This window comes from Electrophorus electricus, chromosome 15 (genome assembly GCF_013358815.1).
Source record: "Electrophorus electricus isolate fEleEle1 chromosome 15, fEleEle1.pri, whole genome shotgun sequence".
NCBI lineage: Eukaryota > Metazoa > Chordata > Actinopteri > Gymnotiformes > Gymnotidae > Electrophorus > Electrophorus electricus.
The window spans coordinates 4,249,390-4,261,716 of NC_049549.1; positions in this window are offsets into that span (position 1 = coordinate 4,249,390).

Sequence of the window (12,327 nt, forward strand, 5' to 3'; positions counted from 1 at the left end):
TATTGCTATACCATATAACTACAAACATGATTTTGAACATATTATTATTGTTCTTATTGTTGTTATTGATGTTGTGGAAAATGTCAAAGGAAAACTGGGATGATACTGACCACTGCTTCCTATTCCAGCTTCACCTCAAATCACATGCATAAGCAATGATCCACAAAATACAGCTTATGAGTGAAACCCAGCAGAAATGTCAAACTGGCTCCTTAAAATATGAGCAGAAACAGTGACCTGAAACATTTGCTCTATAAGAATACTTTCAGTATTTCAGTGAGAAGACCGGGAGGGGAAGTCGAGAAGTACTACTGGTGTCTTAACCCCTTTACATCTATTGTGGGGAACAAAGCAGTGTCCCAATAACCCCTGGAGTAGATGGCCCTTTTCTGAATAGCCACTTTGGTTGGATTTAACGGGTTAAAGGCAAACAAAGGGAACTGAGACTATGTAGCACAGCAGGGGAGGAATGCTGCTGGTTCCAGGCTGGCATTGCAGACTGCACCCTTGGCCCTGCTTTAGGTTTCGATTCAGACAGTCATGTTTTTGTTTTTGTTTGGTTTGGGGGGTTTTTTGTGCTTATTGCTTTATTTTATGTACAACTGAAACATTATTAGTTTCCCAGTATCTCACACCTCTATGTCATGTTGACATATTGAACTTTTAAGCTTTATACAGTTCGTAAGGGCTGCACTTGAGCTAGTAAATGAACTAATGACACATGGGCTCTTTGTGCCAAAAGACTAAAGCAAATTACTGTGGTTTTGCTTTTTGTTCCGCTGGCTCCATAGAAGGAATGTGAATCTGAGTCTCTTTGGGTTACCTTTCAAATGTTCATGTAATTCCCAGTGATAAAGCCCATTTCCCAGGAGTTATGTGGGTTAGGGAGGATCAGAAGGAACTGACTGGAATCTCAGAACCCTTATTCCAAAACTTAAATAAACTGTTCAGTTAGAAATTGTATCCGCTGTACTGATCCATTTTTATCATTACAATGTTCCTTCACATTGTCCCTAGAAAACTACATTATTTTAAAATATAAAAGATCTAAAGATTTGTTCTTCATCTTAACTTTTCTCGTTGTCCTCTATTACACAAATTTCAAAGAGCTGCCATCTACTGTTTACTGCTGATCACATTTGTTTGTTTGAAAACATTCATGCAAGTTTGCATGAACAATTCCAGTCTGGCACAGTTCAGCAACACTGCCTATAAGTAAATGACGAAGCCAGAAATGTGTGCAATGTACACTGTTGGCACTGTATCATATCATATTCGCTGCTCGTGATGTCTAGTGCTATTTAAGACTAGTGCGGCGCTCCTGAATGAGGCTGGTATTAGACCACAGATACGCGCGCAGCTGAACAGGCTCAGTGTCCTGTTGCTCTTTGTTTGGATTCCACCCATGTGCCCTCATCTGACCTCCGCTGCTCTTGTGATGCGTTTCTGCAGGGTTTCCATTAGCCACCTCCATCAGGGATTTAGCCGAGCGTTTAGCCCGGCAGCTTGCGGCAGACGTGCTGGTCCCGCTGCTTCCGTTTGCCGTGCCGGTCATGCCCATCTTTGTTTGTTTTTGTTTTGTTTTTTTCTTCCAAAGTGCCCATCTCCTGTGGTCAAAGCGAGGAGCGGAGTGATTCGCACGAACCTGGGCCGGTACCAATGGCCTTACACAACAGAGGTGGCTGTGGCATGTCTTGGATCATTTAATGAACTGTACATGATGAAGAGCTTTCAAGCTCTGTAGCATTAAGACCCATTATTTTCAGCAATGACTCTCTCCACATTGCTGGATGATAGGAGAGTATGTTACACAGTTAAGAAAAAGAGGAATGTGGCTAACATGCAGTGAAGAACAAGGTTTGTATTGTGATATTCCCCAAGGGGGTGTATTTGAAAAGAGGAAATCTTGCTGCAGTGGCAATGTCTACTTTAACACTTAGGAATGTCTCACATTTTGAAGAGAACACTGGGTCTGTAGCTAGCCGTGATTACCTCTGCTCAGTAAGCTGGTGCAAACTACTCAGAAACAACAGGACTGAACAGTAGTACAATGTGAGTTGCGTTAATTACTTTGTCAGGAGAGCTGTCTGAGTTCACAGTTTATAGTTATTGTCTAAGAGTTCCAGCTCAGTGTTTTTAATGAGCATGATGTCTCCTTAATATACTGGTAGGTTTTAGGTTTTGGTCAAGATACTCACCTTTAAAAATAAAAAACTCTTTTGCTAACAACTTTTTTCTGTAATCACTGTAGCATCTACAAACCAAAGCCCAACTTTGAAAGGATAGTGGAGAGGGTTTGATGGCATCAGCTGAAAGTAGCCAAAATGGACTGGTCATGGATGACTTTGATCTCACTTCACATAGTTTCAGGCTGCTGTTTATATGTATGAAATGTCACAGTCATTTCATCGTGGCTCTGATGATGCATTATTGTATTAGATATTAATTGGGTAAGATCTCGGCGGTAGATTGCTTTGGTAAGAAGTCATTAACCCTCTGCAGAGTTGATCAGGATTCTGCTCAAAACAAGGCAGGTAATTAAAGTAAAATGCAGTCTGAATTCATGCAAGGTGCTTCTGAAAAGCTAATCAGCCTAATGCTTTCACGGGCCTTTTAAAATGCTGTAAGCATTGATCCTGGCAAAGTGCCATATTTAGTCATTCGAAGGTTTATGTACATTTTTGGGCCTTCAAGATCATTTTGAAATTCATAAAGTATTGATGGATTCGGCTTGGGCCAGTTCACAGTAGTGGTATTATTTATGGATGTGAACTTTACGTGCTTTTTTTATGAAATAGCGCTATTTATTCCAGTAGACACCCGAAAGCTTTTGACAACTAAATTCTACTTGATCCTATGGCTTATCTTCATGCCACCGTGTGAAATAGCCTGACCCAAGATGTGCTGCAGGGACAAACATCCTACGGATATTCTGATAAGATCTCATATCCTACAGATATTCTGATAAGATCTCATATCCTACGGATATTCTGATAAGATCTCATATCCTACAGATATTCTGATGAGATCTCATATCCTACAGATATTCTAATAAAATCTGATAGCCCACTGATATTCTGATACGATATCATACTGATATTCTGATTTGATCAAATATCCCACAGATATTCTGGTATAATATTGTACTGATATTCCAATATGATCTGATATTCTGTTGATATTCTGATAAGATCTGATTTCCCACTACATTAATTTAAAGCTGAACACCCACAAATTACTGTAGTGTTGAATCTGTTGCACACAATTTATGTTAGTGTAATATAAGATCTCACATCTACTAAATAGCATTAAATCCAATGGTTACAACACTTTAAATGATAACAATGAACAGTTATACATCCATGTAAGTAATGTAATTGATGTAACTAAGGCTGGGCCACCTACAAATGGTTCTTGAACTCCCTGTTGTGCTAATTACATCAACCACTCTGGAGCCAAGAGCCGCTCTGGAGCCAAGGCCTCCTAGAGTCTCACAGACTTTGGAAAGACTTGTATGTGAATGGGGGGTATATTTGGGTGTGTGTGTGTGGGGGGGGGGGGGGGGGTTGTGGGTATATAGGTGTTTGTGCTGTGTGTGTGTGTGTATGTGTACACTGATAGGTATTTGAGCTCTCTGAGAGTCCTGGTGCAGCTTATATGGTGCAGCTTGCCTGCTTTCCTGTGCCCGTTCTACCCTGAAAGGACCCCACTTTTTCCCCATGTCCACAGCCTTGCATCCTGCAGCTGCTGCCAACAGGTCCCACTAAAATAGTGACTGTGTTTAGTCTGGCACTGCACAGCATGGCTGATTGGCAGCTGGGTCAAACAAAGTCATTTTCTTGGCTTCTCTCCCAGGCAAACCTCTGCTCACATGGGGTTAGTGGTGTCAGGTCCCTTTCCAGAGGGGCTGCCCATAGACATCTCCATGTTCACCTCAGCTTTGTTACTCTGCATCCATCTATGTTCCGATCTACCCGATGATGGCTTAATCTAAGCACAAAAGGGAAAGTAAATGAGTAAGTACTGGCAAGGTCAAAACCTAAAACTATTGTTCTTAATGAGGAAGTATGGAATACAGCGAGCTCAGAGCAGGGAAAGCACCTGTTTTGTTTCTGTAAGGTACACTGGGAAGGCCCAGTTAATTCATATCTGGCAGCTTGTCTGGCAGGAATTGGGACATGTTCGCAGACAGGTTTACATCTGGAACCGTGGACAGAGAGACAGAGTAAACCGAATTACAATTCAGTCTTCTCCCAGCTCCTCTGAGGCTGACTACCACATACACATGCTTTGCCCTGTTAAAGGTGACCTAGGACCTATTTCAGTGGTGACCTTGGACCTATTTCAGTGGTGACCTTGGACCTATTTCTTGAATGTTCCATTTTTCCTCGAACTTTCTTAGCTTCCTCATGTGTCTTTGTCATTATGCATCTTAAGTGTAGTTAGTTTTCAGGATTGCACTGTCTATAGTACACAGTCTGCTTATTGTAGAGAAAAAAAAAAAATCTTTTGCTGCTGGAGCTGGATTAAAAAATTGTAAATAAACAAATCAAAATAACTTAAATATGTACTAAGATCACAGCCTACTAGATGGCATGCTATGCATTATGAGTGCAATTAGCTGCATTATAGTGTTATAGATTTTAGATGGACAGTCCCTTTCAGGAGACAGGAGGTCAATAAGTTGCATTAGAGGGAAAAAAAAACACACAAGCCTTGAAACAGTCCACATGAACCCATTAACGCAACTGTCAGTCTAAGCTTAGCAGTATAAAGGCCCACTTCTCAATTTTTCATGAAAGCGATCCAAAGCATTTTTCTGGTCACAGCTCTGAGCTTGAGAGATTTGGAGAAGAGTGTGATGCATCTGCCAGAGGTTCTCTCTCTTTCTCTTTCTCTTTCTCTCTCTCTCTCTCTCTCTCTCTCCCTGTGACTTTAATAGGATTCAGTCCTTGCTGGGACTTATTTTTGCTCAGTAAAATGCGGTGGAGTGTGCGAGTCATGAGTCCTGTCATATGTTTGAGTAATTGCTACGAACCGAGTGACTCTGCATGTAACTCTGCCTTGTGGCCAAACAGCACATGAGAGGTCTTGCTCGACTGCAGCTTGCAAACGACGCTATTGACTACACTCCACGTGTGCAAAGAGGCAGGGTCATTGCTATTTTTCCATACCATTATTATATTTTGTGATGTGTGGTCCTGCTCATTAGGTTTCTGTTCCAATATGATACATTGATATTGGGAACTTGGTCTGCTGGATTTCTGCTGATGAAAATATGCCTATTGTTTTGAAAGAGACTGGCTATCACAGTGATTATGGATGACAACGTAACATGACCAGTGATGTGATATAAACAATATATAAACACATTATGTTTGCAAACATGCAACCTTCCATACCCTTTTACAGAACACCTACTGCAGTCAGGTAGCTTATTCATTCAATCATCAGAGGATGCAGATGTTAATGAAATGACTGACCTTCCTTTGAACTGTGGGTAATCCTTCGCAACATTATCTACAGCCCAGAAGTTGGACCGCCCATGTTCAGCTTAGCAACCCACAGAGCTTAACTGAAAGAGTTGTGAACGGTACACTAATCCAAGACCTGTCATGGTTGTCGAAAACCTTTCCTGAAAATAAGACGTTTCAGTCACGGTGGTCAGAGAACACGATGCTCAAGGTTGTCGGTTTCATGTAAAACAAAGAAGACGACTCCAGACTGATTCAGACGCCTCTCAATTATAATGTGTTTCAGTGGGGAATTCCCACAATTCATTGCTTTGTTTTCTAGTATGAACTCAGTCCAAAGACAACCAGTAATTTGCAGCTTACTCTCAAATCTGTTGTAGTTATTGTATTAGTGATAAGAAGAGGAACCCTCGTGTGGGTTTGGCTCCCGATTCCCCTGATACCAACACCCTTTTCTCTCTGCTGCTCAGCTGAAAGTGACAGGCTTCAGAATTTGTTCATTTTGTAATACAGATCATGTGAATCTTTGTCACTGATGTGGGAGAGACGACAGAGGATAAAAACACAAGGAAAAGAGTGGAGAAACCATACAGTTTCTTACGGAATTCATGGTGGGGCATGATCTGCTGTGCCGATCCGTTTACTCTGTGAAATTTCCCCTGAGAAGCTTGCGAGTTTACAGCTCTCACGTCCCATTGCTCTTTAATGTTAGCCTAATGCTAAACATAGTCCACTCTAACAGGATTGAAACTGCGTAGACCTCATATCTAAACATTTTTTTTCCCCCAGGTCAAAGTGAAGGTAGACAGATGCAAACTGGGACACTTGGCCATGTGGTAAGTGCTTAGCACTTTTTCAAAGATCTTTAGTTAACATGCTGCGTTGACAGATGATAACAGTTGGCAAAAGAAGTCTGTTTTGTGTTCCGCACGTACACAGCAGTGTCCTGCTCATGTTTGTTTGTTTTTGGGTTTTTTTTATATGTTAAAAGTTCAAACGTTCATATGAATCTGTCCGCAATGAAGACCAAGTGCTGTGACACATTAAATAAAGAGAACCCTTGTAGCGCACTGGTGGCCCACATTCTGCTTGTATGATCAGACCTCACATTACTCCGAAACAATGTTGCTCACTGTTAATTTCCAAGTCTGCAGTCAGCGAGGAGCCACTTGTCATTAACCCGTAGATCCGATCTTGTGGTAAAGTCAACAGCACAAGCTCGTCTCTATGGGTCTCTGTCTCTGTGGTAGCCCAGCTCCTAGGTTGTATTTATGTCTTTGTATGTATGTCGTAAAATATCCTCTAGAAAAAAAGGAAATCAGTGTATTATATTTGCAGATGTGAATCTGGATACAGTATCACAGTGGATACAGTGCTGTTTACTGTAAGGTCTTCTCCCTTTTCTTTCCATTGTCAGAAACAGATCCCAGACTTTGCTTTTACTGTATAAGAGGCCTTTAGTCCCTCTTCATTTTTAATGGGGTGTCTAGCGAAATCAGTGCAAGATGATCGTATGGAGCTGTGTGCATCCAGGTTGAGGTAGTAGGTTGTATGGTTTAGAGTTATACCCTGGGAGTTAACTGTACAACCTCCTAGCTTTCCTTGGGGCACACTAAAGTCTTCAGAACCAATAAGCTTCCCGCTATTGGCTAGAAATTGTGCAGCTGGTAAAAGCAAAATAGAGAGAAAGAGCTTAAACGTGTGTAATTTCAAATATATGTATATGTGCATGTGCATATCAAAGAGTGGGTCACAAGAATCAGTTTATAACAGCTTTCCTCTAGCTGATACTGAGTTATATACTCTATGGTTGTTTTTTAGGGATCATTTTTAATTTCTCAACTGTTAAAGGGACATCTGGATACAATTATCAAGCTGTAAAAAGAGTCAGTGTTGGAAAGTAGTTTATTAGGATTGTTTTAACTTGCACATATTCCAGTAATGAATGCAGTTCAATTGAAAAAAAAAAAGGATGTCAATAACAAAAAAAAAAGTATTATTGAATTATTATATTGGCAAGCCAAATACTATATTCTGAAATCCTGTGGCATAATGTTTGAAGGATTTGCCATAGCTTTTCTCTGTAATTGAAAATGAGATTGTTAACATAGGCCAAACCAGAATGCGATTCACCAAAGCAGGATAGCAGAAGATTCCAACAAGACGTGATGGTGAATTTCATACTCAGCAGTATGGTGCTTTGGGCCCAGATTTGTTATGAGTTTGAAAATAAGTGCAGTATGTTGCTTATTGATTTCCAATGTATGAAAATTGAATATGAATTATGAAAAATGCATGCATTCCCAAATGTGTTTACCTTTTTCAGCAAAACTTCCACCTACATAAGAATATTCAGTAATTCACCTCAAGTATTCCTAGAAAGTGCTGAGCTAGGGTTAGATAGGGGTTTGATCAAAAGGTGCACCGAGTTTACTCTGTGTTTACCTGCAACATTACTTTCCCTTTTGCTTTTTAATTTAACATTGGCTGCTGACCTTCACTAGCAAACTTGAAAGCTAAAAAAAAAGTTTTGCACTGAAAAAGTTTTCACATTAATGTTTGAGCTGCAGCGGGGTCAGAGGAGCTGGGGGTGGGTGATCTTACTACCTTAACGCCCCTACACAAATGCAGTCGGGCGAGTCATCGAAGTGCCTTTTCACTTTTGTACCTTGTAAACATAAGCAGGAAGGTGTTTGCAGTGCTCTGAGGTGCCATCGATTTGCTATGCTGTTCACCACACCATCAGAGAGCTTCACAGATCAATGTGGACTTGACCTTTAACCTCTAATAAAATGGGAAGACACTGGGCTGCATGATAGGATGGCGTAGCATTTAATAAGGCTGGATAATTATTAATGTTTGCACATGTGCCTCTTTAAGGCCAGGGTTGAAGACATTTTTGTGTCGCAAAGTTGAGGTTTTTCTAGTTTGTTTATTATTATTATTATTATTATTATTGGTGAGGTATATATGTGTATACCCACTGAATTCTCATGGGACAGGTGGTCATCATGGTTAAGAAAACAGATTTACAAGTGCCTTGCAGTTAGTGGGCTGAGAACGTTCAAAGGCTGTCCAAGGCCCCATAGCTCAAAAAGATGTATGAGGAGACAGTCACTGTGGAACAATATTCAGCAGTTTCAGGGATGAACCTAAACTATATTGCATGAACTGCACATCTAAGGGACCAAGGGGAGAGGAGAGGTCTGCAGTGACCCAGACACCGAGTCAAAGGCAGTAATAGACTTGATTGATTACAGGCACTAGTTTAAAGCACTCATCGATTTCATTTACTTTAATATTCCCTCTGTCCTGTGGACACTCCAGCATCTGAAGTCTGGGGCAAAATGATCTTGGACTTGAGTTGTGCTGTCATGGTATTCTGCGGGACTGGCACGCTGACATTTTGTTGCAACATTCACCACTCACCTGCCCTGCATAACCCAGGGACATGCAGCTTGGGTACATGGATACACAGAATTGATGGGAGAATAGGATATAATGCATCATAAGTAGATGTTTAACTCTCTGTCACGCTGACAATCCAAAACAAATGAGGAAGTAGAATATTGGATTAACATTAAAATTAAAGCAGAGTGCTTGCTTTCTGCTGTTTCTAAATGTGATGGCATCGATGTTTTCTTCCGTTAATTAGAAGCAATCTCCTGAGCCATGTAAGGTAGATGAGACTGGCAGTCGGAGGGCAGTGCACGTCGAGCCCTTTGTTTGAATCCTTGTGATAGCTGAAGCTCAGACTTCCTCGAAAACCAGAGGAAGAACATGTGAGGTGATCAAACAGCTGCTGTTGGCTTATTAACCGCCAGACGTTTGCTTGTGTTTGAGGAGCAGCCGCAGTCTCGCCGGCGCTCTGCAGCTTCCCAGACACTGCGTGACAGGGTAATGGATGGCTCCTGTGAGCCAATGGCGAAGGACGCAGGGGCGGGACCTACCTGCTCGCGCCGCCCGTCCCCGTCCACCCCTCCCTGCCTTCAGACCAGTCGGCGTCTGTTCCAGCAGGCAGCTCCTGCGTTCGCCGCCAAACCTGATTTTTCCTGAAAGATGGATGGCAGTGGCGATGGTGTTCGGTCGGAGAGCCAGAGGTAAATTGGGAACAGCGATAATAATCTGCTCATTCCATTGAGAGTCACCTCTCCCCTCCCCCTACTCTACCTCAGGGGAGAGCAGGGGCCATATGACCATTGAGGTGGGGGGGGTGGGATTCAAAGGTTATGGGGGAGGAGCTGGAGAGGTGATGAGAATAAGATTACTCTTGTTTTGGCTGGGGTGAGTGCATACATTGCCATCACAGATGGCAAGGATTTTATTTAGAATATTAAGCAATGGTGGAGGAATAGCTGGGGCAGGGGCTGTTATAGTCACAGCAGTTGCTCAGCATCTGTATGTTCGATTTGTGCGCAATGTGTGGTTTTTCTTGGTGGTTGCACCACTACAGGTGTGACAACTCTTGGATCATGTGGAGTCCAGGTTTACACAAGGGTTTAGGGAGAGGTTGCTATGCAGAAAGGTACAGCAAGCTTTGCAATCTGATGTACCATTATTGAAAGAATACCATATTTACCCAGGATTCTTCTCTATGTTTGCCCACCATTGTTCGATGTATATCTCGACAGAAACAGTGTTATCACTTCCCAGGCATAGTATGCGAGCGTGGAAGACGACAGTCACTTTGAGCTTCTGGCAGATGCGAGTGGGGTCAGAGGGCAGGGCAGGTCTGGGGCAGACCCTCGTGACCAGCAGTGTGCAGTGAGGACAAAGAGGAAGGACTAACTCTCTGCCTGAGAGCGAGACGGGGGTGGGGGGGGGGGGTCGGTTCCTCCTCACAAAGACCAGCGTCTGCAGAGAAACATTCGTCCATCGCAGCTCGAGCCAAGAAAACGGGAAACAGAAGTCTGGCTTCGGCTCTCTGCCGCTGCATTCCTATTTTTGCTGCGCGCTCTTCCCGTTTCGCGTGCGCAACAGTTCGGTGCATCGCGTCGCGCGGTCTGATGTTGGCATGGGTGTTTCCTGCGACTAGTGCTAAGCTCCTTGCACGAGCTCCCGGCGTCTGCGGCACGGGAGCCCGGGGGAGAGAGCACGTTCTTCTGCTCCCTATCCCTCTCCTCTCTCTGCACAGGTCACATAACGCAGAGGAGGGCGAAGTCGACAAGACCATACCCTGGACCGAATGCTGCACAGGGAGCGTCCTGGGTTGGAAGGAGAACCCGGTGGCAGGAGAAGAGAGAGAGGACCAGCTGGCTAACGGCTGCCCTCCTCCCGTTCCCTGAGACCCTAACTCGTGAGCTGTGCTACCGAAATCACGGGTCAGGAGCTTGGGACCTGGGTGGCGGGCATAATCAACACTGGCCACACACCGTCCTTCAGACAGAAAGACAGTAATTAGTTATGATTTACAGTCTCATACATGTGGTTCTTTAATATCTCCTAGATCTAAAAGAGAATCTCCAAGGAGCCTTGTTCAGACCTTTTCTGAAAATACAATATAAGAACCATATAAACATTTTTAGTTTAGTTTAGCTTTTTCCTTGGTATCATGCACCAAGGTTATATGTTGTAGAACAGTTCAGACTTAAGATAAACCATGTACATAAAGCATAATGTCAGGATAGCTGTTCAGACTTCATACAAGAATAAGCTTCCAACTTATCGTTTTACCATACCATATCAGTTTATTGAGATACCTTACCAGATATTTATCTAATGAAATCAATTGGCCATTTATATATATATATATATATATGTGTGTGTGTGTGTGTGTGTGTGTGTGTGTGTGTGTGTGTGTGTGTGTGTGTAGAGGGGGTGGCGGATATAGGCTAAATAGGATATGTAGTTTTTGTAACCTGAGCAGTATTGTGGAATCTTACACAAGCATAACTAATGAATTGTGAACTATATGAAAAGAAGAATTTACAGGAATGTAATATGAATGTAATACATTTGATTTGCTGGCTGCCAGACATATGGTTTCCATTATATTGTGTTGGCAGGACCAGATGGAGAATGTAGCAGGGAAGTTAAAGGCTATTTGCAATAGTTTTCAGAAGAATGTAAGAGCTCTGGTCTATTAATTAGAAGCAGCTTGGACACTTTATTATGAAATTATCATGAGGTCAAATGGTTCAATATAATATTCATATACTGAAGGTGGAAAAAATCCATATCAAATTCTATATCCATTCATTGAGCCAGCCAGCCAGCCAGCCAGCCAGCCAGCCAGCCAACCATGGGCTCAACACAGTTAAGACACTACATTCAAATGATGTAGTTCTGCACTGTATTTTCCTTTGTGTGTTTGTTGGCAAAGGGGAAGTATTCATTTTTTTAATGTCAGTATTTCTACTACTAATTAATGTGGCAATAAAGTACTTATAATGAAACATTTTTGTATATAATCACATGTATGTTTAATAAAGATTTACATAATTATCAGATAATGCACAAAATATTAGATCAGTTTTTGTTTTAATCCAGACAACATCTGAAAATGTGTCTATATAAAACAAGTGTCTCAAATGCCTTACTCTTTAAGTTTAGATTTCTCTTTCCTTGCTAAAAGAGAAGCTTTCAAACCCAGATTTTCAAATCAAATCAACGGACAGAAGGTGAGATCAGTAAGTTTATTTTGTTAAATCATCTTCAGAGTTTTTTCCCCCTCTTCTCCAGTTCACTAGAATGAGGGGCAAATGCATCGCAAACTGTCACCCCAGCCAACCTGATTTTCCACATCTCATTAAGCCTTGCTTATGTATTTATTAAACTTCACAGTAAACTCTGTCTGTTTCCAGCTAATGGCAGTTTGTTTCACATGGTCCCCAGCAACAGTGGAGCGATAGCC